The 25,237-nt window shown below is 44.1% G+C and overlaps 1 protein-coding gene across 7 annotated transcripts in view; it reads left to right on the forward strand.

Annotated features, from left to right (window-relative positions):
• The first annotated feature begins 1,450 nt into the window (after positions 1-1,450).
• L3MBTL3 (L3MBTL histone methyl-lysine binding protein 3) overlaps positions 1,451-25,237 on the forward strand; it is an 86,326-nt gene continuing 62,539 nt past the window's right edge. For 3 of the 7 annotated variants that reach the window (XM_036414311.2, XM_036414313.2, XM_036414315.2), the window contains exons 1-2: positions 1,454-1,611; positions 5,530-5,603. The gene's annotated coding sequence lies outside the window, so the exon portion shown is untranslated. Of the gene's footprint in view, positions 1,612-5,529; positions 5,604-25,237 lie in introns of all 7 variants that reach the window. The other 4 variants (XM_036414319.2, XM_036414316.2, XM_036414309.2 and 1 more) reach the window with 2 other exon arrangements.

Consider the following 25,237-nt stretch of genomic DNA (forward strand, 5'->3'; position numbering starts at 1 on the left):
CGGTATGAGATTACCTATGGCTCTCCCTAATCCAGCCTTCCCCACTCGACATCCCTAAAAACCAGTGGTTTCCAAACGTAGTAGCATATTATATAAACTGATTTCAGCCTCACAGCATTTGTTCTTTTGTTCTTCGGTACATGTCAAGCTATATGTCTTGATTTTTGATTCAGAGAATTCAGTCACTCCATCAACAGAAGAAATAGTTGGGTGGTCTGCTGCTCTAGGTAATTTCATGGTCCTAAGGAAAGAATTTAACAGTTTATTTTCTGAAACTGGTTCAAGGAACACTCCTTAAGTGGAAAAAAAAATTCAATCAAGAATAGTAATATGACTTATATTTTGGAGAAGGATTTTTAATACAGAATTTCCATCTGTGATACATTTAAATCCTAGGCCTCAGGCGGCAATTTCAGAAAAGGGCTCCTTTACCCTTTATTAGATACAAAATAAATAGTCCGCTCCGAAGGGGGTGGGGCCTTTGCCTGACTTTCTTACTCCTGCAACATTTAAGAAGAGTTGGTCCCGCCATTCCTGAAATCACACCGGCTACTTACAGAAGTCCCCATTACTGACATTAAAGTGGTTATCACAACTTCCATCACTTGGATTATTTTTGTAACTACTTATACTTAGTGAAGAAGGAGAATGATCAGCTGCCCAAAAGGAAGCCTATAGCCCATAAGGGGGAAGCTGGTCAATACCGAAACACAACACTCTCTCTCTCTCTCTCTCTCTCTCTCTTGATCTGGTTTAGACGCCTTAACAAAGACAGGTTTTGCTTTTTTAGGACCCGCTCAGCCATCTTGACCGAATACATGAAGAGGTAGTCCTCGACCTGCTTCCTGCCAAGGTACTTCCACACTCATTTCTTGACTTGATGTCCTGGATCCCAGCCCGTTTTACAACAGAAGCCTTACGCTGTCAGTAGCGATCAACCCTTCAGGAACGGAAAGAACACGCATTTCACACGCGCGCACTTCATTATGCATTCTTCCAGTCCCGAAGTGGGGGGATGGGAGGGGGGGGGGAGCTTCCACTGCGTAAAAACTTAAAACTTTATTTCCTTTTTTTTTTTTTTTTTTTTCATGACCTGTAGCATGCCGGTAGCCTTTTGGGAAGTGTTGTTTAGGTAGGACCAAGGCCTACCTTTCATGGCTGAGCGCCTGCATGTAACAGTACGCGGTGGATTCGCTGCTCGGAGAATTGCCTTTTGCAAAAAAGAAAAAAAGAAAGAAAAAAAAAGTAAAAGTGGGAAATAGACAAAGAAATCGACAAGCTGAGATCTCCTATTTGTTTTTTGTTGTTGTTGACTGCTCTCGAACCAGCTCCCAGCCGGCGCCCAGGCTCGGGAAGAGATGCACCTGAAACGGTGTCCGCGGGCGGCTGCATTGGCTGTGCAGCTTGCAGCGGCGCGGGCGCAGCGGCAGGAACAGGGAAGCGGGCGAGCCCGGGCGGCGGCGGCGGCGGCGGCACCAGCGCAGTTCCCCTCTCCCCGGCCCTGGCTCCACGCGCACATGCGCACTGCGCCCGCAGCCCTGGACCATTTGTCAGGACTACACTCGTGAGACCGAGAGAGAAAAAAAAGAGAGAGAGAGAGAAATTTTGGGGGTAAGCAGCGGCCGATCGGATCTTAATCTCTCATTCATCTCGAAGGTGTGCCCGGGCCAAAGGCATCCGTTTGTTTTTTTCCGGGCGAGGATGAAAGTTAAGCGACCTTACGGGGAGAGAAGGAAGCGCACCCTCGTCTTGTGAAACGGAGCCGGGGCAGGGAGAGGAGGACGGGCAGAGAAGGGGTTTCTCCCCCGCGTCCCCGCGCCCCTGGGAAAGCGGAGAAAACTTCATCCCGGGGGCAAAGTGGGCAAGTGGCGCGGAGGACGGCTGGCGGGGGGCGCGGGGGGGGGCAGTCTCCGGGGCATCTCACTCTGGAAGTAGTGAGTGCGAGTGCGAAAGAGGAACAAAAGAGAGAGAAAAGAGAAAGGAAAAAAAAATGGGGGGAGGAGAGACTTGTATTTTTTTTTTTTCCTCCTTTGCGCGCACACGGGGAAGGGTGTGTGGGGCCGTGCGGAAGGGGAGCCGGGGCGAGGCGGCCGCGCCGGGCGAGACGCAGGCGGCGGCGGCGGGATGCGTGGGGACCCCCTCCCCTGCGCCCCCCACCCCCACCCCCACCGCGGAGCTTGTCACTTGGGTCGCTTTCATGACACCCGGCGCGGGGTGGGTGGGGGGAGCGCGGCGGCGGCGGCGGCGCCGGGCTCCGCTGGGGTGCGTGCCCGAGTGGGCGCCGCGGAGCCGCAGCCCGGGCAGCGAGCGCGGGCCGCCGGGGCGGGGGGCGCGGGCCGCGGAGGGAGGCGAGGGAGGGAGGGGAGAGGCGGGGAGGGGGGCGCGGGGGCGGCCGGGGCGGCCGATCGGTGCGGCGGGAGGCAGGCGCGATCCCCGCGCGCCGCCCCTGCGGCCCCCTCCGCCCGTGTGGCCTTTGTGCCGGGCGCGCACCGGGGAGCGGACCGGGCGGCGGCGCGAGAAGTCTAAGTCGGGGAGACCGAGGCAGCGGGCGCGGAGGCGGCCCCTCTCCCCCCGCGCCCGGGCCGCGGGGAGCGGACTGGTTGAATGTGCGGGCGCGCCTGCCCGGCGGGTGCCGTGTATGTGAGTGTGTGCGAGTGTATGTGTGTGTGTGTGTGAGTCTGTGTGTGAGTGTGAGTGTGCGCGCGCGGCGCACAGGCCTCCCCGCTCCCGCCGCGCACACGCACTCACACGCGCGCACACACTCGCCCGCGGACCCGCGGCGGGGCTCCCGGCGGCCGAGAGTTTTTGCGTTTTTTCCTCCTCGCCAGCCTCCCCGCCCCGCTCCCGACCAGACTGTGTGAGAATTTCCTATAGATCGGCTCCAATTTCCGCCATTTTGGGAAAGTTGCACAAAAATAAACCCTCCTCCGGTTTATTTCTGCCCGAGGCAGGAAAGTGCTGCTGGGGCGAGCGAGGCGGCGCGGGCCCGGCGCTGGCGTCCCGCGCGCGGGGGGCGGGCGGGGGTGCGGGCCGGGCCGGGAGCCCCGGAGCCCGCGCCGTCGCGGCGATCGTATGGCCCCGCGCCGCTGCCGCTGCCGCTGCCGCGCCGGGCCGGGTGCGGGCGGGCGGGCGGGCGGGCGTCGGGGGGAGGGCGGCGGCTGCGGCGGCGGCAGCAGCGGTGGCGGCGGCCGCGGGCGGTACGGGGCCGGCGCTGGGCTGCCTTTCCTGCAACTTGTTTACGCCGCCCTCCTCCCGGGGAGGCGAAGCGGGGTCCGAGGCGGGGCCGCCGCCCGCCCTGCGCCGCGGCGCGCGGTGCCTTTCCGGGATAATGGGCTTCGCACACTCGCGTCCCGGGCCCCGCGGGCTGTCCTCGCGCGCGGCGGGCGGCCGGGGCGGGGGGGGGGGGGTAATTGGCCGGCGGGGGGGTGAGGGGGAGGTAGAGGCCGGGGGTGGGGGTGGGGATCGGGAAGCGCAGGAGCCGGGGCATCCGCCGCGCGCCCTGTGAGCTGGCGAGGGGGGCGCGGGGAAAACTCGGGGAGTCCTAGCGGCGGGGTGGCAGAGCACGGTGGCACGGGCACAGGCGGGGGGGGGTGGGGGTGGAGGGGAAGCGGGGAGGGCGCGCAACTTTTGTGCCGGTGGCAAAAACTTTAATCACCTTAAATAAGGGAAAAAAAGGCCTTATAATCCCCCCCCCCCCCACCAACCTCCACCCTTTCTGGCCCAAGCACGCCCTTAGCGCGACCGTGAGAGAAAGTTTGAGAGCGGGCGGTTCGCTCCCCGCGGAGGCCCGGGGCGGGGGATCGGCGGGTCCGTGTGCGCTCGGGGAGACCTGGGGGGACCGAGCCGCCCTCCGGGGTCGCGCCGACCTGGGTCGTACCCCACCCTTCCAGCGGGGAGACGGGGAGGTGAGCGTCGCTTCGGTTTCCCTCCCTGCCCCCCCTCCCTCTCTCCCCACCGCTTCCTTTTCCTCCCCTCCCCGCCGATTTAAGAAAAAAAAAATTTTTTTTTTTTTTTTTTTTTTGAGGGGGACCCAAAAAACGGAGTCTCTTTCCTTATGCAACTTCCTCGGGCGCTGATCGCTCGGCCCTTCCCCCCCTCCCTGCATCCCTGGGCCGAGCCTTCACCAGAAAAAAATGCATTAGAGATCATTCAAAGTGCACAGAAACAAACATAGATTTTTTTTTTAATTGTTCTAAGTTGTAAGTGAAGGGAAACATGAGAAATAAGAATTGGGGGTTCGAGGAGACGGGGGGGGGGGGCGGGGGGGGCGAGCGCGTCGAATTTGAATGTTGGTTTTCCCAGGGCATTCATTGTCTGTAACGTCGTGATCGGTGTTGGGGAGCCCGGGAGTCTCCGTGCTGGCGAGCTCGATCGCGAAGATTTTTTTTGCGCAAGTTTTTTTTTTTTTTTTTTTTTTAGAAAAACACTGACTCGTATAGAGGAGCATTTCTCCGGAAAGTTTCAAGTGCAGCAAAATAGCGAGCGAGCAAAACTGGCCAAGGGGAGACCTCTAGTGGTTAAGCGCATCTCTAAGTTCCCAGGGCCGGGAGCAAAGTTTGGCCTTTACTTGTAGCTGCGCAGTCCCCGTTCCGACGTGGAAGTAATTAACAGGACCTGCGCGAAGCAGCCAGATGTCCGGGGAAAGGATGCTGATCAGAAATACTAGAAAGTTTTAGTAAACCCGAGAGCTCATGAGTTCTACCCTGCCACGTCACCCCTCATTATATGTATGGGAAATACACTTAGCTTTTATTCTTGGGATTTTTTGAGCTTCAGCCCTCCCTGGATTAGAAAATAGTTGTTTTCCATAGCTGTCGTTGTTGTCTATACATTTGACCAACTTTTAATCAGGAGACAGCGGATAATTTCATCTTGACTGTGAATAAAGATGCCGATCTGTGTTTGAAAGTTTGAAACGATGAATAAAGATCCTTGGTTTAAATTTGCCTTGTATATGAGCTGATCATTTTTTTTAGTCTCTAATAAATAGAATCGGAGGCCGGAATTTAGTATCCTAACCATACGTTATAATGTAATGTAGTCGTAAAATAAGTAGTTCTAAGAGTGTAATTTTGTTTCACTGGATAAGACCTTTCTGGGTGCTTTGTATAATGTTATTTAAACACTTACATAAATGGACAAATGTACTTACACAATATCTGTTCTTTTGCCAATGTATCTTCAGTAGGGCAATTTTAATTTTAAAGGTAAAAGCAATGGGAGAAATAAAGTTGAGTCATATAATCCCTTTAACCTTCACCCTTTGTCATACAATGGAAAGGCCCTTAATGGGAGACTTAATGGCCCTTAAAGAGGGGATGCTCCGAATGATAAGAATCCATTTCACCTCATCCAGAACTAGTTTATTTTAACACACTGGGTGGGATTGTGTGACATTATGCAGTAAGTCAGTTGATTCAAACTTTAAACTTTTAAATTGTGGGTGGTGGATTTCAAGGCTTCTTTTTTTATGACAATGCTTTGATTTTTTTTTTTTTTTTACTTTTCTTCTCTTTGAACCAATGCTAGACTTTCCAGAGAAGCCTTGCAGGTGGACAGCGATCATAAAGACCACCAGATAATTATTTCTTCACCGCCACTAGGTAAGATTTGCTTGTTGAAACAATTGCTTGACATATTTACAAATGTTAAAGACTACATTTGGAAATCAGGAAGAAGGAGCATGTGGGGACAAGGTTGGCTAGAAAAACCATTGTTTTATGGTTGTTTTTTTGAATGCATGAAAGTCTTGGTACTGTGATTGAAGCTGGAATAAAACATTGGGAAAAGTTATGAGAGTGTCTTGAATAATCTTGGGCTGGCTCTCTTTTATTGAATTTGTTGGGGTGACATTTATATATATAAAAGCCTGATATTGCAAAGTATCCCCTCTGCAGTTCGAATGACCAGGAGTTCAATCGCTCGCTGTAACATGTGCTGACCACCAGGGGGGCGGTGTGGAACAAAGGAAGGCCCCAAGTTGGCAGCTGCTTGGAACCCTACCTGCGCATTGGTCCTCTAGTTGGTTAATAAAATTATATAGATACCGTGTGGGTACAATTCTGTAGAACATTATCTGTATATTATATTTTATATTCACCATCCCAAGGCAAGTCTCCTTCCATCATCATTTATGTCCCCTTCTACCTCCCCTGTACCCTCTTTCTTTCCAGTAATCACCATACTGTTGTCTGTGCTTGTGAGTCTCGGTTTTGTGTGTGCGTGTTTTTTGTGGGGTGTTTTGCAACTTAATCCTTTCACCTTTTTCACTCAGCCCTGTAAACCCCCTTCTTGACAGCTGTCAGTCTGTTCTTTATTAGTTCTTGCCAGATTCCTTTTTGTAATACTTATGCAAGGATGTGTAGATATGTTTATTGATTTTAGAGAGAGGAAGGGAAAGAGAAACATCAGTTGGTTGCCTTCTGCACACATCCTGACTGGGGATAGAACCCACAACCTACATATGTGCCCTGACTGGAAATTGAACCCACAGCCTTTTGGTATATGGGATGACTCTCCAACCAAGTGGCCAGGGCTCTTATCAGATTCCTTTAAAAAATATATATATATGTTGGGACCGGTTTAGCTCAGTGGAGAGAGCGTAGGCCTGCGGATTTAAAGGTCCCAGGTTCGATTCCGGTCAAGGGCATGTACCTTGGTTGCGGGCACATCCCCAGTAGGGGGCGTGCAAGAGGCAGCTGATTGATGATTCTCTCTCATCGATGTTTCTAACTCTCTATCCCTCTCTCTTCCTCTCTGAAAAATCAATAAAATATATTTAAAAAAATAAAATAAAATAAAAAAATAAAATAAAATATGTTTTTATTGGTTGCGGAGAGAAAGGGAGCGAGAGAATCATCGATGAGAGAGAAATATTGACCAGCTGCCTTCTGCACTCCCCATCATCCCAGCATGTGCTCTGACCTGGAATTGAACCATGACCTGGTTCATATGTCCCTGCTCAGCCACTCGGGCACACCGGCCAGGCCCTTCTTTTGAGTATTAGAAGAGTTTATGATGTTGTTTGGCAAAAACAAAATAAAAAACTAGCCTCACCTTTTATGAGCAGGACTGTTTTTGTTTTTTTTTTAAATAAGTTTTTATTGTTCATATTATTACAAATGTTCCTTTTTTTCCCCCCACCATTGCTCTCCTCCACCAGGTTCCCACCCCACCCTCTGCCCTTTCCCCACTCCCCATTGTCCTCATCTATAGGTGCACAGTTTATGTTCAGTCTCTTCCCACGCCCCCCTCTCCCCTTTTCCCTAAGAATCGTCAGTTCACTCCCCTTCCATACCTCTGATTCTATTATATTCAACAGTTACTATTGTTCATCAGATTTTTTTTTAATTTCCTTGGTTTTTAGATTCACTTGTTGATAGTTACGTATTTGTTGTTCATAATTTTTATCTTTGTTTACTTTCTCTTCTGAAAGAACCCTCTTCAGCAATTCATATAATTCTGGTTTGGTGTTGATGAACTCCTTTAGCTTTTTTTTTATTAGTGAAGCTCTTTATCTGACCTTCAATTCTGAATGATAGCTTTGCTGGATAGATTATCTTTGGCTGTAGGTTCTTACTATTCATCACCTTGAATATTTCTTGCCATTCCCTTCTGGCCTGCATGGTTTCTGTTGAGAAGTCAGCTGACAATCGTATAGGTGCTCCTTTATAGGTAACTACCTTCTTTGTATGAGCAGGACTGTTAATCCTCATGGCCACCTTATAGCTGGGGTGGATGCGGTCCATATCAGCGGTCCCCAACCTTTCTGACCTCATGGACCACCACTGGTTGGCAACCGCTGGTCTGTATGTCAAAACTGAATAATTACCAATATAAAAATTATTGTTAACAGGAGTTTATTGTCATTTTCTGCTTGAATCATCTTGAATACTGTTATCTGCAAAACAGGTAGATGTGGTCCGTGTTGCATCATCCAGCAGTGACAATGGGTCAAGATCAACTATAAGAACACCATGCAGACAGAAATAGAGTTCAGGCAGAGTAAATGGGTCTCCTTGGATGGGGACTATAGTGTTTAGACATGCCAAGTGGAAGGCTGATTATTTCTCTCCATTTGAGAACTCATTGGGGCTGCAGATAAAGTGTCAGAACGGGAATCAGAAGACAGCTTAATAACTGAATACTGTGTAAGTCCCTTTACTTCTTTCAGCCTACCTTTCCCCATCTGGAAACTCGGAGCACTAGAGCTTGCCTTGCTTCCTCTGTTGAAAGGATCAAATAAAACAAAGTTTGGAGAACTGTGTAGAATTGATTCAGATGTTTGGTACTCATTTTACCTTAGCCATGCTTGTGAAGGGCAGAAGGTAGTTGTTTAGGGCAGGACAGAGTGATTTAATTCCTGGTTAAAATTATTAGGTTGGTTTCTGGTGTGTATATTATATGGACTTGTCACAGTACTTCCAGAAGGTATTTCTTTTCTTCAGGAAAAAAAGTAGTTTGTCTTTTACAGTACTGGCGCGGTGAGAGAAGGGACCACGCTTTATCATGGTGCTGAACACCAAGTGAAATTTATTTATCCCAAACGAGTCATTTAATAGGAAGGAGTACATGAAATGAATACTTCAAACTTAAAACAATGCCTAATTGTGGAAATGGTAGGTGACAAAAGTAGAAGGGTTGGTGTGAGGGGAATTTATATCCTGTAATTAATATTTTTAGTTGCTTGAGTCTGTTGGGAAATGAGAATGAGAAAATAGGTAACCAGGATAGTAGGTATATAGACTATCGGGCCCAGGAAGCGGGTCCTATAAATATGGATTTAGGCAGCCCATGTAGGGCTCCCCAACTCCCTATGTTTTCTAGACCTCGTTGCTACTTTTTTTTAGTTATTACCAACTATCTTTTAGGCAGAAAAAAATGTCACCAGTACTATCATTATTTTCCACTTGATGATACTGAATTCTACATACCCTGACAATTTTTAGTTCATCTCTCTTTTCTTATAGATTATCTAATCAGTGTTCCAAGAATCTAAAAAACCCAATAGTGCAGAAAAGAAGAAAGACATGTCCTATTTAATTAGTCCTTAAAGACTAATAGATGGCTGTTTCTTCAATAATTTCGACTGGTTTGTTTGATAGATTATTTCTAAGAAATATATATTTCAACCAAGGCTATTTATAGAAATACTAGTGGCCTGGTGCACAAAATTTGTGAGGGGGGGCAGTGTCCCTCAGCCCAGCCTGCACCCTCTCCAATCTGGGACCCGTCAGAGGATATCCAACTGCCCATTTAGGCCCGACAGGGATCAGGCTTAAACCAGCAGTCAGACATCCCTCTCACAATCCAGTACTGCTGGCTCTTAACTGCTCACCTGCCTGCATGCCTGATTGCTCCTAACCACTCTGCCTGCTGGCCTCCCACCCCCAATGAGGCCCCACTCCCCTGGCCAGCCTGCTTGCCCCCAACTGCCCTCCCTTCCTGGCCTGATTGCCCCTAACTGCCTCTGTCTCATCCCCACCACCATGGCCTTGTCCAGAATGATGTCCAGAAGGTCTCCCGGTCTAATTAGCATATTGCCCTTTTATCAGTATAGATAGTATATAAAATTTACGAGAAAAGTCATTTTATGTGGTATGGGGCAGGACTATCTTTGGAGTCCCAAGGATGGGAAATCTGAATGACCCCCTGGCAATGTTTCTACTAGTTACTCGGTTTTTACTGAGTTCTTGCCGTGCCAAACATGAAAGGACTAGGTGTTTGCCCTTGAGGAATTCCCTAGACCCTTACCCGAGGAGTTGATACAACTCTGAGCTCTGCTAATGTGAGTCTAACAGCTGCACTTTGTGCCAGTAGAAAAGAATAAGGGCTATAGCTCTCTAGGGAGCCAGTGAGCTAGGAAACATGGATTCCCCAGTTAACTAATGCAGAACCTTGGTATATAATTGTATACACATAGCACAATATGTTACATTTCTGCTTTCATGCCGACTCTTCAGAAATGAGTAAGAATCTCTTTACTGGCTGTCAAGGATTGCCTGAATTGTAAATCTAGCGAGGGTTATGAGTTTGGACTGATTGTTTTCTCCTTTGCCTAAAATGTTCACCAAAGGTGACTCTGGTAAAGATCTACTCTACAACTTCCCCTACTTGCTACTATCAAATGCTTTGGGGGGACAGTGTATTTAAAGTAAACTATCTGTCTGGAAGACACTGTGTTAAAGAGATCTATATATTCACCAGAGGCCCAGTATGCGGATTTGTGCACCAGTGGAGTCCCTCACCTGGTCTGTGCCCTCTCGCAATCCAGGACTTCTCGGGGGATATCAGAGGCCTGGTGCATGGATTTGGCCCAATCACTGCAGGCCAGGCTGAAGGACCCCACTGGTGCATAAATCTATCCACAAGGTTTATAGTATGCATATAGGATCTTTGGTTAATCTCTTCCCACCCTCCCCTATATCCCTTTCTCTCTGAGATTCATCAGTCTGTCCATGTTTTCATGCCTGTGTATTGAGCATCTGCCCCCTGGTGTTCAGTGCACGTCGTAGCTATCGGTTGAATAGCCCAATGGTTGAATGGTCATTGGGTCGCTTAGGCTTTTATATATATAGATATGTGTGTTTATTTACATATGATATCTTGAAGTTCAGAGCATCCTGAAGATGTATTTTATAAAGGTTTCATTATCTAATGGGAATAATCTCGTTACCTCTTTACTCTTTACTAAATTAAACCACTTTACTGATGTGAGATTATGAATTAGTTTGTATAAACTGCAGCATCAGGTATGCAGCAAGTGGATGAAAGCAAAACACCAGCAAAGGGTGCCCTTGAAATATAACTGAGTTTGGTTTATGAAATCGAATTGGGAAAGCCCTGTAAGAATTCCCTATTTAAAAGGAAAGAGAGTGTTTTGGCAGAAAGAATAAGGGCTTTTGAGAGGAACTTGAGTAAAGTTGGGTGGTCTAATGAGCCTCAGTTTCTTCCTCAGAAGTGGACTTAGAATTAATGACTTGGATAGTGAAGGAAGAATTACGTGTGCATTACATGGTGCCTTCTCTATGATTATTCTTTTTGTAAGTCAGTGTTTTGTGTTAGCCAAAAATATTTATTGAGCATCTATTTTGTGTGTTTGTTGGGGAGTGTGTCAAGTAACCAACACTCAGGACAGTGTTGAATGAATGTGCTTTGCTTCAATGTATTCATAATCTAGTCCAGTAGACAACCTAAGCCCAGGGAGTGTTCATTTATGAAACACAGCCGTGGCTCAGTGCTGGCTGGTGGTAGAGATAAGTGCAGTAGGTGCTATAGCGTTGCAGCTGGATGTGAAGTTAAATGTTTCTGAAGCGGGGACTTGGGAGGTGGGGTGTCCTCTGCAGAACACTGAAATGCTGAGATATTTGGTGTAATTGTATATCGAATGCCTTCTGATTGTCAAATACAAAGCTGGGTACTTTATATTTATTTACCCAACAAATACTGAGTGCCTTCTGTATGCCCACTTACTGTTCTAGGCACTGGATATTGTCTCAAATACTTCCATTAACCTTGGGCATTTGGCATTATTCTTTCTCTTTTAGAGCAAACTGGTCTTCAGAGATACTTAGTAACTTGTCTGAGTTCATATCATGCAGTTTGAAAGGGGTGGGACCAAGAAAAATGATACTGGCTTATGATTTTTCTCCTCTCCTAAGGTAGTTTGTTCATGGAATGGCGTTAGAGGAAGAGAATAATTAGATTATACAGGTGGATCGTGATGGTTTTGCATGGATTAGTGACATGATTTCCAGACTACCTCTTCACCATCACCACTTTGTACACCGCATCATTTTATTGATTGTTCTTAACAGTCCACTGGCTGAAGGAGCAGTAAACATCCAAATATCCTGGTTTTTGAGACTTGGAATATCTTAAACTTTCAAATACTTTAACTTGGCTATTGGTTTCATTTTGGATGATCCCTGAGCTAATGTGTAAAGCTAATGTGTAATAGGCAAGGTTGGGTTTTGTTGTTACTCCTCCTTTTGAGTTGCTCTCCTTCTCCTGCCTCTTCTTTTCTATGTCACAAGTGCACAGCACCCTCTTGTCGTCCAAATTCCTGACCCACTCTAAAGAGCATCTTCATTCTTCTCAAAGGTTTAAGCAAAAACAAAACAAAACAAAACAAAACAAAAACAAAAAGCCCCCATAGACACAGATACTGGAGTGGTGATTATCAGAGGGAGAGGAGGAGGGTAAAGAAGGGCTAAATGGTGGTGGATGGAGACTTGATAATACAATATACAGATGATGTATTACAGAATTGTTCACCTGAAACCTATATGATTTTATTAACCAATAAATTCAATACAAATTTTAAAAAATTGGATCAGCAAGAGAATACCCAAGATGGCATGGGTCGTCAGAAAGTATCTCCCAGCACATTCCAAAACGCACCTTGGAAGGATTTAGCTCTGTTCATTCTTTAGAGTGTACTTAGTTCAACATCTGGCTGTTGCTGGGACCCAAAAGGATTTTGTTATGTGTTTAGGTTTCTTATTTTCAAAATGGTAATTCCTAGAATATTTCTAAGAAAACTCATCCGATTAATGAATGTCTCTTATATATTGATGTACTAAGATGAACAGTAGAGAACAGGTATAAGAAAAATATAATGGGAAGAAATCGCTATCTCTTCCTTTTCCTTTTTATTAAAAAAAAAAAATTTAAACCAAGAATTGGGAAAAGACCAATTATTGATTCATACTGAAAAGAACACCTTGGTCTACCTCATGGCCTTGAAATGATCACAGACTGTTAACAAAACATTCAGATTAGGTCTGCGAAATCCTGGGTTTAGTTTTTAAAAAGCTTTCATTTGTTTTTGTTTTTTTGTTGTTTGTTTTTTGTAAGAGACCCGATAAGGCAGTAGAGTTAGTTATCAAAAAATGTAAATCAATCAATAAATAAAAAGAATGAGACCTCAGTTTCCCAAACTGAATTCTAAAGATAACAGCATTTACTCAGAAGCCAGGATTATATTAAAAGGAATGAAAATGAGGAATAGAAATAAGAGGAGAAGCTGGGGATGGGGTGACAGGTGGGGGAATTTACAGTGCTAGAATAAAAATTTAGAAATGAAAGCTGGGACTGTGACTAAGAATATATTCATCAGGCCCTAGCCAGTTTGGCTCAGTGGATAGAGCACCGGCCTGTGGACTAAAAGGTCCTGGAGTTGATTCCTGTCAAGGGCACACGCATCTGGGTTGCAGGCACAATCTTCCCCGTAGGGGGCGTGCAGGAGTCAGCCAATGATTCTGTCTCATCTTTGATGTTATCTCTCACTTTCCCTTCCGCTCTGAAATCAACAAAAATATATTTAAAAAATATATTCATCAGCAGTGTTAAACTTGTTAACCAGAAGAGTATTTCCATGTTTACAAATGAAGTGAAGAGTCTCTTGATCCGTTGGGTGGTTCTGTGTTGCAATGGGAGTTGCACAAATCTGTGGTACCATACAGCTTTAGTCTGACTTAGGATGCCATTGCATGCATTGATTACAGGGTAGACTATTTCTCCTTAATTGAAGCTCTTTTTATCTAATAAGGTGTTTTGTTTTGTTTTGTTGTTTGTGTGGTTTTTTGCTTTTTTTTTGTTTTGTTTGTTTGTTTGTTTTTTGAGCATTTGTTATTCCAGGCCCTTTTAAGATTAGACCAGAGTTTTATGTTGTGTGTTATTTTATGTAATTAAACTAGGTCAGTTACTAGATCATTTTGACTAGGATTGTTCAGGCACCAAAATCAGTTGATTTTTTTCTTTTTCTTTTTTTTAAATATATATTTTATTGATTTTGTACAGAGAGGAAGGGAGAGAGATAGAGAGTTAGAAACATCGATGAGAGTCATCGATCAGCTGCCTCTTGCACACCCCCTACTGGGGATATGCCCGCAACCAAGGTACATGCCCTTGACCGGAATCGAACCCGGGACCCTTCAGTCCCCAAGCCGACGCTCTATCCATTGAGCCAAACTGGTCTCGGCATCAGTTGATTTTTTCCTCCCCATTTGTTACATAGATTGAACCCTGAACTGTGAATTGAAATTCCTAAGTGGACACTCTGGTCTGGTTGTTAAATGATGGGTTTGTGGTCTTATTTAGTGGATTTGAGGCCTACCTGCTCAATCTGTTGATAAGGAGTTTAGCTACAAGTGGTTATCAAGATAAGCCCGAAGACATGACTTCAGTGAGAAAAACAAAAATCTGGTCACATTTACTTTATTACATGCAAAAGAGAAATCAAGTGTAAATCTTTTTATTTTATTTTATTTTTTTAAATATATTTTATTAATTTTGTACAGAGAGGAAGGGAGAGAGATAGAGAGTTAGAAACATCGATGAGAGAGAGTCATCGATCAGCTGCCTCTTGCACACCCCCTACAGGGGATATGCCCGCAACTAAGGTACATGCCCTTGACCGGAATCGAACCCGGGTCCCTTTAGTCCCCAAGCTGACACTCTATCCATTGAGCCAAACCGGTCTCGGCTAAATCATTTTATTTTAGCTCTATGTTCAATGAAAGTATGAAGCTGAATAAGAAAAAAAAATACTACTACTCTTAACATTTAAAATTTATGAAGTAAAATAAGAAAAAAGAATAAGGTTCTACCTCTAGGTGTGTGTTTTAAATTTCAGTTCAGGCATATTTCGCATAAGCATTGAAATATCTGTGTCAGACAGGTTCTTGTTCTTTTAATGCCCTTTGAAATCCCTCTAATGGTGTAAAATTTCTATCATTATCCTGTTAGAGTAGTATGTTGATGACATGATAGTACTTTTCAGACTACTTCTGTTTTAAATTGAGCTATCTTTATAGCTGTACATTGAAAATGAACTTCAAATAAAAGCATTTGATGAGAATGCATTAAATATGCCGTAGGCCTGTTTAATGTCAGTTTGTGATTTCATTTTCTATGTACTGTACTTTTTTTTTTTCTCAAAAGGCATTTTTTATTTTCTGTTCTTCCTTTAAAGGAAGTATGTAGGTTAGGCCACAGAATCTCAAATATTTCATCCTTCATACAGTAACAAACGGAAGGGCATGAAGTTGAGATTTTGTAAAGGTTATCTTCAGTGACTAACCCTGTGCCTATAATCTCCCTGGCAGAAAAGGTAACAAATCAGATAAGTAGAGTTATAAATAGGGTTGTTCTCATTAAAATATGGCCAAGGAGTGTTTTTGAGAAAGTATCAATAAGAAGGAGCCATCATAATAGCTGATTCCATATTTAAAGGAAGCATAGATTATTTGCCATTTGAGGTTGTCTACTATGTATTTAAGGATAGATGTAGACAGAAGACTAAAGATTCTCAAAGGTTTGTTCTTGGCTCTTGATGGTACTAAGATTTCAGTTCTCACATCTGAATGATCTAGAATTTGCCTACCTAAAATCTATGAACTTGGGCCCTCGGGACAGAATTTCACATCTCTCCACACTGATCTCCATTCCAGTGTGTCTGCTATTCAGAGTTCTTATCAGTCAGGGGGAGTAGAATATCAAAGCTGGTATCTGTCATGCTTGATTTGAAAGGAACATTTTTCTTTGTAGCAATGTGTGTTTGTTGAGAGATGCTTCAAGTGTGAGTTTAGATTTTTCTCTCATCCTATTGAATAAGCCCGTTTTAAGAGATTTGAATTTAACTTCTTTTGATGTGTTCTCCACTGACACTTAAGTAAGTAGTGTTTTTGGAACACTTAAATAAGGAGTGTTTTTGGAGCGGTAATGTTGTGCTTCTGCCAAAGAGGTAAATAAACACTTAGCAGCTTAGTTGGTGGATAGAATTTTCACTGAAGAATAAGTGATAGATGAACAAATGAAGGTTTTTTTTCCCCTGATTCTCCCTCTGCGATCCCCCTTTGTAGGGAACTAGCCTTGTATTTCCCTCCTTCTCTTTTATTTATTCATTTGAAACACTTTTGATGCTTATTATAGATATTCTGGAAGGATAAAGAAATGAGGTCTCTTTTCTCCAAAGCCTCTCAGATGATCATGATACAGTGTAATACATATTATAATGGAGTATAGAATCTCTCTTTGCAGCCCTTCTTTTCTGGCGATTCATGTACATGCATTCGAGTACTCATACAGAGAGACTCTGACTGGAGTCATTCTAGTCCCCTTTGGGGAGGATCCATACCTTTCATCTCTTTTTCCTGCTGACCTCTTGCTGTAATCTCCCACTGTGCTTTCTGTTTGCCTCTGCACCAGCTTTTTTAAAAGCAGGTTTTGGAACCAAAGTTGATAACGTGGGGAAGAAAGCTTTTATGCCTGCTCAGCAAAAATGTCACAGCGAGGTTATCCGTGGCCCAGTGTTGGGTTGTTATTCAGATATTAATGTCTCCCTAAGTTTGTTAAAATGTTCTTTCTAAGAGCTTGGCAAAAATGAGCAGTTACTGACTTGACATCAGTTTTCCAAATTCATTTTGAAATTTCACACGTCTGTGAAATCCCAGAGTCTTACCATCGTTCCCTTAACCCCCCTGCTTTCCCTGCCTTCATCTCTGGACTCTGGGTTCCTGAGAAATCATATGGGCTTGTGGTGCAGAAGTCTTGGCCTTTGCACAGTCATCATTCCTCTGCTCTGGCTGCTTCAGACATCTGGTAAACCAGGGCCTGGAGGGAATGTGGACACTGGAGAGCAGCTTATTTGCTTCAGAGTAACTGTAGCTCTCGTGGACTGAGTGTCCACTATGTGCAAAGCACTCTAACACGGATAATTTCTTAAAAATTAAATCTCTATGAAGTAGATACTCCTTTTTTTCAGCTGAAGGAGCTAATACTCAAGAGAGGTTAGGTATCTTGCCCAGGGTAATGCACCTAGTAAATTGTGAAGCCAGGATTAAACCCAAGCATTCAGACTTCTGGAGCCTGTGCTTTTCACTGTTACTGTAGATTGGCTCCTACAGTGATCAAAGTGCATGTTGGGCGCTGTGGTATAGTCTGTGGGGCACTGTCTTGGGAGGTAAAATGTCTGTTTTGGCTGGATGACCTCATTTTTCTCACCTGTAAAATTAGGATAAGAATACTTGTCAGTCTTAAGCAGTAGTTGTGAGGGTCAGATAAGCTGGTATGGGTGAGGTCCTTTAAATGACGGAGTATGGAAGGAACCCTTCTGCTCCAGGATGTCTGTGCCCCTTGAATGTGTGTTAGGCTGATAGCCTTTGTCTGGCTATCCCTACGTGGTCTCGTTTGTGGGCATGTGACTGCTTTCTTTACCAGCTGGTGCCTCTCTGGTGTCATGCACAGGAGGCCATCAGAGAGTAAATTAAATAGTCCTAGACAGACCATGGCCATATATTTCTCAGGATCATATATTTCTCTGGCCTGGACTTAAAGGACGACAGGCCCTAAGGTCATTCCCCAGTATCAGAAGCTGCAGATCTCCACACTGGGCTGTGGGCTGGGAGCTCGGCCAGAGGGAGCATCCCTGGAGTTGAACCTGACCTGAAAGTGAATAAGTTATCTCCTGTAAAACACTGCCTGCTTTTATGTTCTTTCCTGAATGTTTTCTCCATAGCTCAGCACTTCCCAAAAGCGGGCTTGCATGGAACTCGATGCCCTGCGATGGCAGTCACAAGGCTGAGCAACTGTGGGAAACTGGCTTAGGTGGCAGCACCTCACAGCCTGATGCACGGCTGCAGATGCTAGCTGTGCATCGCCTAGAGACCTCGAGGGGGTGACAAATCCCTTTTACCTTCAAGCTTTTCATCATGGCATGGAATAAAAGGTCCCCTAGAAGGCAACTTTTGAGGAGCAGACTTTGGGACTTGCTGCCCTAGCCTTTTCTCTTGCCTTCATTAAATGCCCCAGCTTGCAGTGTGTGGTGGGGCCAGCGTGGTGGCCAGCCCTCTCCCCACAGGCAGGCCCTGGTGCATTTCTTCAGATGTCTTGTTCTGGTGGGAAAGCTAGGAATCTTTTCTGGAGCCAGGTAAATAAATATGAGGGGCGATTAACAGAAGGCCCACTTCTATGAAGTGGTGATGATGTTGTGATGTAGATTTGAACCCAGGGAGCCTACTACAAGAGATGCTATTGAAACAAAATGAAATGAAAGAGGGGGAGGGGGACACTGCTGTCTGACCTTTTGAAGGTCACTAAGCAGTTCTGAACCGGATAATAGTTTAAACCAGATAATATAATAAAAAGTTAACATTTTAATGACTACTTAGTATGTATTAGGCACCTGCTTATCTCATCTAATCGAATCCTCATCATTGCCCAATGAAGAAAAGTTATTCTCCACACTTTACAGATGGGGAAATGGAAACTCCAAGAGATTAACTGGTTTGAAGTCACAGAGTAGGCCACTGTCAAACTCTGCAAAGCAAAAGAGCAGGAGCAAAGGAAGGAAGGGTCTCAGGAAAGGGTGAGGGACGGAGAGAGGAACTTGTGAGCGTGTGGCGGGTTTGAGGATGATCCATGAAGCACCTGATTTGCTCCTGTGAAGGATGACAAGGAGTGGAGGCAGTTGTATGTATCACATTAATAAGGGTGCAAGTTTTTGCCCAGCCTGTGTGCCTCAGAGGTTGAGTGTTGACCAGGAGGTCACTGATCAATTCCATGTTAGGACACATGCCTGAATTTCGGGCTTAGCCCCCAGTAGGAGGCATGCAGGAGGCAGCAATTATGTTTCTACTCTCTCCCTCTTCCTTCCCTCTCTCTAAAGTCAATAAAAACATATTTAAAAAAATAAGGGTGCAGGCATTTTAGGAGAGATTGCTGATGTATGACTTTTAGGACTTTAGAGTATATCTCAATGTGCCAGATATAGCATTTGATTAGTAACTGACGAAGTAGACCAAAAGCCAGTTGAGGGTATTAGAGTGGGCATCCAAGCCACAGGGCAGTCGCCCCACAGGGGAGGTGGCTTTTCTTGTTATGCCCTTCTGCATAGGTGTCGTTGTTGTTATCTGCTTCATGATAATGATTTTAGGTTTGGCATTCCCGAGTCACTCTTAACAAAATGTGCATTGCCCTCTTAACCAAAACCTGGTAAGTTTAGTCCATTGACACCAGACCCAGGTATGTCAGACTGTCATCTGAATGACAGAATTTTAATCTGATTCTCAGGTTAAATGGGTAATCTGTTTTTTAAGGCGATGTCTGTACCCATTTTACAACCACTCGTAGCCACATCTCTACCTTATTTTTCCCCCCCAGATGCACCTGTTAACTATAATACTATAAAATGCAGCTCTCAAAAAGCAGTTGTAAAATTAAAACTATTTAACTGGTCTTAGTGAATGTTAATTAGATGTATGAAATAAATAATCTCTGAAAAACAATGGTTTGAGCAGGAATGGCCAGGCCTCAGTACCCTCTCTTAGTAGTAATCTTCAGTTCTCACCTTCTCTGCAGATCCAGACTTCTGATTTGTAGGCAGGGACCGTCTTTCACATTAGGTTCTAGCATCCTAGATGGGGTTGCTTATCTTCCCGGGGACTGTCATCTCCTCTTCAGCTCCGCTCCAGGCAGGCTGTTGGTCTTGAATCTGCCGTTGGAGCTCAGCACGGGGGGGGGGGGGGGGGGGGGGGGGGGGGGGCGTTTCATCCACTCCTGATGGAAAGGAGTGAAGGGATTGTATAAGGGGCAGATTATGAAGGACACACAAACTCTGTTATCTCTGATCAGACCAACACAGTAGGCTCTTGACAGTTATAAGAGACATATCACAAGACCATCTCCAATTCTCAACTTGAAAACATTCATTGTAGCACAAAATTCCTTCCTGCAGATTACTGAAGTGTAACTGAAAAATGTAAATGATCTCTCTAGACCTTGACTACTTATCTCACTCGATGAGCAATTTTTGTACTGTCTGGAGCGCTTATTGAAACAAATTCACACATCCTTTCTTCTTATTTCCCTTTGGAGCATTTGGTAGTTTTGTTCACACAAATGTGTCTGAGTCATCATTGCATTTGACATTTCAGCCTTTAATTTATCCGAAACTTCAATTTTGTGGCCAGAACCTATCACTTTCATAAACATTTCCATATTCCCCTCATTCTGTCATCACAGCCAGCATCAACTAGCAGTTAATTTTGTTTGTTTTATTTCTTAACAAGAAAAAAAGTCTTTATCACTTTGTTGACAGTGGCCATAGCACTGAGACTAAGCACTCTGACTCAGGGCAAAGCTGGACCTTGGCCGGTCCAGGCTACTTGCTCTTGCGTCTCAGCTGTGTGTGATACCGAATCATGTCTCTGCAAAATGGCAAATGACTCAATGTCCCTGGAATTTCAAATGTCACTCAGGAGTGGTAAAAACTATAAATGGTGAGCAAATGCCAACGATCTGCTGTATATATTTTTCCCATACCTGAGCTGTGGAGAACTGAACCATGCCCATCCTCTTCTTACTGATCTGTGGAGCGGATGCATTTGCATGTACAGTTGAATACTTACTAGCAAATTACCCAGGAGCTTTCAGTAAGCTCCTGGGTAATTTGATTTCTCTTACTGACTTCTAAGCTGTAGCTTCAGTTGTTGGCTTCAATAACAAACGTGGGAAGACATGCCTTTTTATAACATAAACTGTTTTATATAAATATGAAGCAGGATTTTAAAACTTTTTTTAATTAAAAAAATTTTTTTTAACATTCAACAGATACAAAAGCATGTAGAGGAAGAAGGTTCTCCCCAGGACTGTCTTTCAGCAAACCACTGTCCCTTTCTGGAAGCAGCTAGTGTTACTGGTTTCTGACAGTCCTTGCAGAGATAGTTTATGCCGGTGGTCGGCAAACCTTGGCTCTCGAGCCACATGCGGCTCTTTGACCCCGTGAGTGTGGCTCTTCCACAAAACACCACATGTGGGTACACACGTACAGTGCGATTGAAACTTCGTGGCCCATGCACAGACCAGCAAAAGTGGGGGGGGGGGCAGTTAGGGGCAAGCAGGCCCTCAGTGGGGGTCAATTAGAGGTGATCAGAACAGTGGTGGGGGGCAGTGTGGAGTGAGCAGGCCAGCAAGAGGCCAGTTGGGGGCAAGCAGGCCGGCCGGCAGAGTGGTTAGGGGCAACCAGGTAGGCAGGCAGGTGAGCGGTTAGGAACCATCAGTTCCAGATTGCGACAGGGATGTCAGATTGCCAGTTTAGGCCCGATCTCTGTAAACCGGCAGTAGGACATCCTTGGAGGGGTCCCAGATTGGCAAGGGTGCAGGCCAGGCTGAGGAACTCTCCCCCTACCCCATGCATGAATTTTATGCACCGGGCCACTAGTTAAAACATAAAGCAGCATTTCTAAATACTAAAAAAAAACCTCCTTACCTCTTAGAAACATGGTTAGTTGGAGTTGAAAGGACTTTGTATGTTTGTACACACTTTTGGAGGATGAAAACTAGGGAGAAAGACTTAGGGTAACATAGAAGTAGCTCCTGTTAAAATAATATCGGTTGTTGGCTATTCTGCGTGATTAAGAGGTTGTGGAAAAACACCTGATCTATCCTAGCTATTCATACTAATAGTGAAAGTAACCAGTGGCTTCAAAATTAGATCGTGGGAAAGACAACATATTAAATATTTTCATGCTCCAGTACTTTACACAAAATGTCCACACACCTTCGAATAAAACAGTGGATGGAAACCGTTTTTATAAATTTTAGATATGTGTCTTAAGGGCAGAGAACACTGTGTAACATTATCAGTGTTTGATAGAGCAAAGGCTTATTCTAAATACTTCCTAAACCATGTAATGCAGGTTTTATACAGGATAAGCTTTCAGATTTCTTCTTCTTTTTGTTCCTCTTCCTAGGCAACAGGATTTTGCCACTGTGAATTTTATACACATAGGTTTTAAAGTTAGAAAAGATGAAAAAAATCTACCTGTGTTGTATAAGTGTCTTAATGCTGTTTTGTCAATAGCATGTATTTTAAAATTTTTTTTAAAAAATATATTTTATTGAGTTTTTACAGAGAGGAAGAGAGGGATAGAAAGCTAAAAACATCAATGAGAGAGAAACATCGATCAGCTGCCTCCTGCACATTCCCCACTGGGGATATGTCTGCAACCAAGGTACATGCCCTTGACCGGAACCGAACCTGGGACCTTTCAGTCCGCAGACCGACGCTCTATCCACTGAGCCAAACCGGTTTCGGCAATAGCATGTATTTTTTAAAAGGGTATGTGTTGCACTGACATACATAATTCAAGAACTTTGGTGCTAGCAGACTGGCTTCTGGATTTGCCATGTTCTAAGGAATAATGTAAGGAAAAGTTGGTTTTGCCAGATTCTCAGAGGGGACAGGATTCTACAAAGGTCAGGTAATGCCTGAGAACCATATGCTGGGGTGGAATCAGGCCGACCAGTGTTGAAGTCCTGGTCGTACCACCAACTATGGTTTTGGCTGAGTTAGTGAACCTTTCTGAGGTTCACTTTCTTCAATGTACACTAAATGCATAATACAACCTAACTTTTTGTGGGAAATACATGAATTAATGGATGTAAATTGCCTGTTGCTATGATTCTTTTTCTGGAAGAATGTCAGAGGTTTAATTAATATATGAGAAAGTGTATGTATTATGTCTGACATGGGCTATCTGGTGATTTGATGTTATTATAATTATAGAGAAAAAACAAGTTTTACTCAGGTTAGCCACCAGGGGGAAATTACTCTGTCACTCGGTCTGTCAGAAAGAAGTTGCCATTCTCCCTCACGTAACAGGGAAGTCAGTTTTGTTCCTGATCTTTATCTGTTTAATGAGGTAGAGAATCTGAAGGCAGGTTAATTCACTTTACTTTTTTGCTGTTAACTTTTATTTTTGTTAATCGTCACCCGAGGATATTTTTTTTCCCCATTGACTTTTTAAAGAGAGAGTGGAAGGGAGGTGTGTGTGGGGAAGAGAAATATTGATGTGAGAGGGACTCATAAATCGGTTTCCTTCTACACATACTCCATCAGGAGCTGGTGCGCAGGAGGCAGCCAATCAGTGATTCTACCTCATCATTGATGTTTCTGTCTCTTCCTCTCCCTTTCTCTCTTAAATCAATAAAATAGTATGCAATACTTAAAAAAAAAAAATACACACTGTCATTATTCCTCTGAAAAAGCAATAGTATTTCTCAGGTGTCATCAAATAGCCACCTGGCATTCATGTTTCCTCCTCTCCTTATAATCTTATTTTTCGAAAAACAGTTGACATCAGAGATCGAACAATATCTGATTTGTGATATTGTCATTAATATCTCTTAAATTTCTTTTCATCTAAATTTCAAATTTCCTCTTTCAAATATTTTGTTCATTCCTTGCCAGTTTGTGTGTGTGTGTGTGTGTGTGTGTGTGTGTGTAAAATAAAACACGTTTTTATCCTATAAGGTAGGATAATTGAAAATCTCTTAGTGCCATTATTTGTATAGATTACAGTTAATCAATATTTACTATATTACAAATTAAATACATAATTTAAACTATTTACTTATTTAAAAATAACAATAGGCCCTGACCAGTTTGGCTCAGTGGATAGAGCGTCAGCCTGTGGACTGAAGGGTCCCAGGTTCGATTCTGATCAAGGGCATGTACCTTGGTTGCGGGCACATCCCCAGTAGGAAGTGTGCAGGAGGCAACTGAATCGATGTTTCTCTCTCATCGATTTTTCTATTTCTTTATCCCTCTCCTTCTCTCTTCCTCTCTATTAAAAAAAAAAAAAACACAATAAAATATATTAAAAACACACACAATAGTAAACCCATTACATTAGTGTATGTAAGCAGTTTTAATGAAACATAGTTTCAAAATTAAAAGCACACTAAATAAGTACTACTGTTTCGCATTTTTGTAAATCTCTTCAATGTCTCTGGCTTGATAGAAGATAGGTGGATTCTGATATTTGCTTCTGCATTCGATCTATTGCAGTATGCTATTTTGGTTGAAATTTATGGGGTTGGAAAAGGGAGGTGTATTTTCATTTAATGGTGGATATTCTTCTGTGACATTTCACCAAAACTTGACAGGTGGTAGCTCCTTTTTTTAATCCTCACTCTAGGATATGTTTAGGGAGAGCAAGGGAGGGGTTGGTGAGAAAAAGAGAGAGATTGAGAGAGGAACATTGATCAGTTCCCTCCTCTATGTGCTCGGACGAGATGACGCTCCAGCCATTCAAGCCACCTGCCTGGGCAACAAGCAATAGTTTCTTAAATGTCAGTTGCAGTGTGCTGTTTGAAGCTCTGTTGATCAGTTTTTAATACTTTGTTGCTTTAGAATCTATTGGTCTATCTTGCACTTTGAATGGATCCTTTACCCATGCATAATTTTGTAACATTAAGCATTGGTCATTTGGAAAATAACTGCTCCGCCACGTTGTGCAGAGCTTCTAAATGTTGACAGTATTTTATTGTGAAATATTTTAAAATCGTATTCATGAATATTACCACCCATCTTCATAGAAAAGTCTTTAGCTGTTAGGAAGTTTCAAGCTTCTTGGTGGTGGATATACACGCTTTTCAAAAATTCTGATTTTCCATTGAATGCTCAAATGGTATCATTAGCTACAAATGCTGTCAGCATTTTTCTTGATGTGACAGGCTCACTTCATTTATTTTTGACAAAATATTTGCCAAATATTCAAACCTGAATAAACATAGTTTTGGAAATAAAAAAAAAAATGGCTCTTTCCATGGAAAACAAAATAGCTTATGCAGCTTGTATCTCAAACAGTTCACAGGCTCTTTTCCTTGAGGCAACCACAGTGCTTTGGCACGCCCAACCATTTTGTGGTACCTACTTTATCATCACACAGAATATTAAAAGACTAGAGGCCCAGGGTATGAAATTCGTGCACTCGAAGTGGGAGTCCCTCAGCCCGGACTGTACCCTCTCACAGTCTGGGAGCCCTCGGGGGATGTCCAATTGTTGGCTTAGGCCCCCTTCCCAGAGGAGAGCCATCAGTAAGCCATCAGTCAGACGTCCTTAGCGCTGCCCCTTGGAGGCTGGAGAGGCTCCCAGCACTGTTGCTGCACTAGCCAGCCCAGCTTCTGGCTGAGTGGTGCTCTCCTTGCAGGAGGACACTGACCACCAGGGGGCAGCTCCTGCATTGAGCATCTGCCTCCTGGTAGTCAGTGCATGTCATAGCGACCGGCCATTTGTTGTTTGGCTGATTTGCATATTAGCCTTTTATTATATAGTATGTATATTCAGGTTTCAAGACAAATATTTCATCAAGGATTGTCTTTAGTGAAACTGATATTTGTTTACTGTGAATGCAGGATGGTGAAGACAACAGTGGCCGCAGCTTTGCCC

The sequence above is a fragment of the Pipistrellus kuhlii genome, unplaced genomic scaffold, assembly GCF_014108245.1.
Source record: "Pipistrellus kuhlii isolate mPipKuh1 unplaced genomic scaffold, mPipKuh1.p scaffold_m20_p_5, whole genome shotgun sequence".
Lineage (NCBI taxonomy): Eukaryota > Metazoa > Chordata > Mammalia > Chiroptera > Vespertilionidae > Pipistrellus > Pipistrellus kuhlii.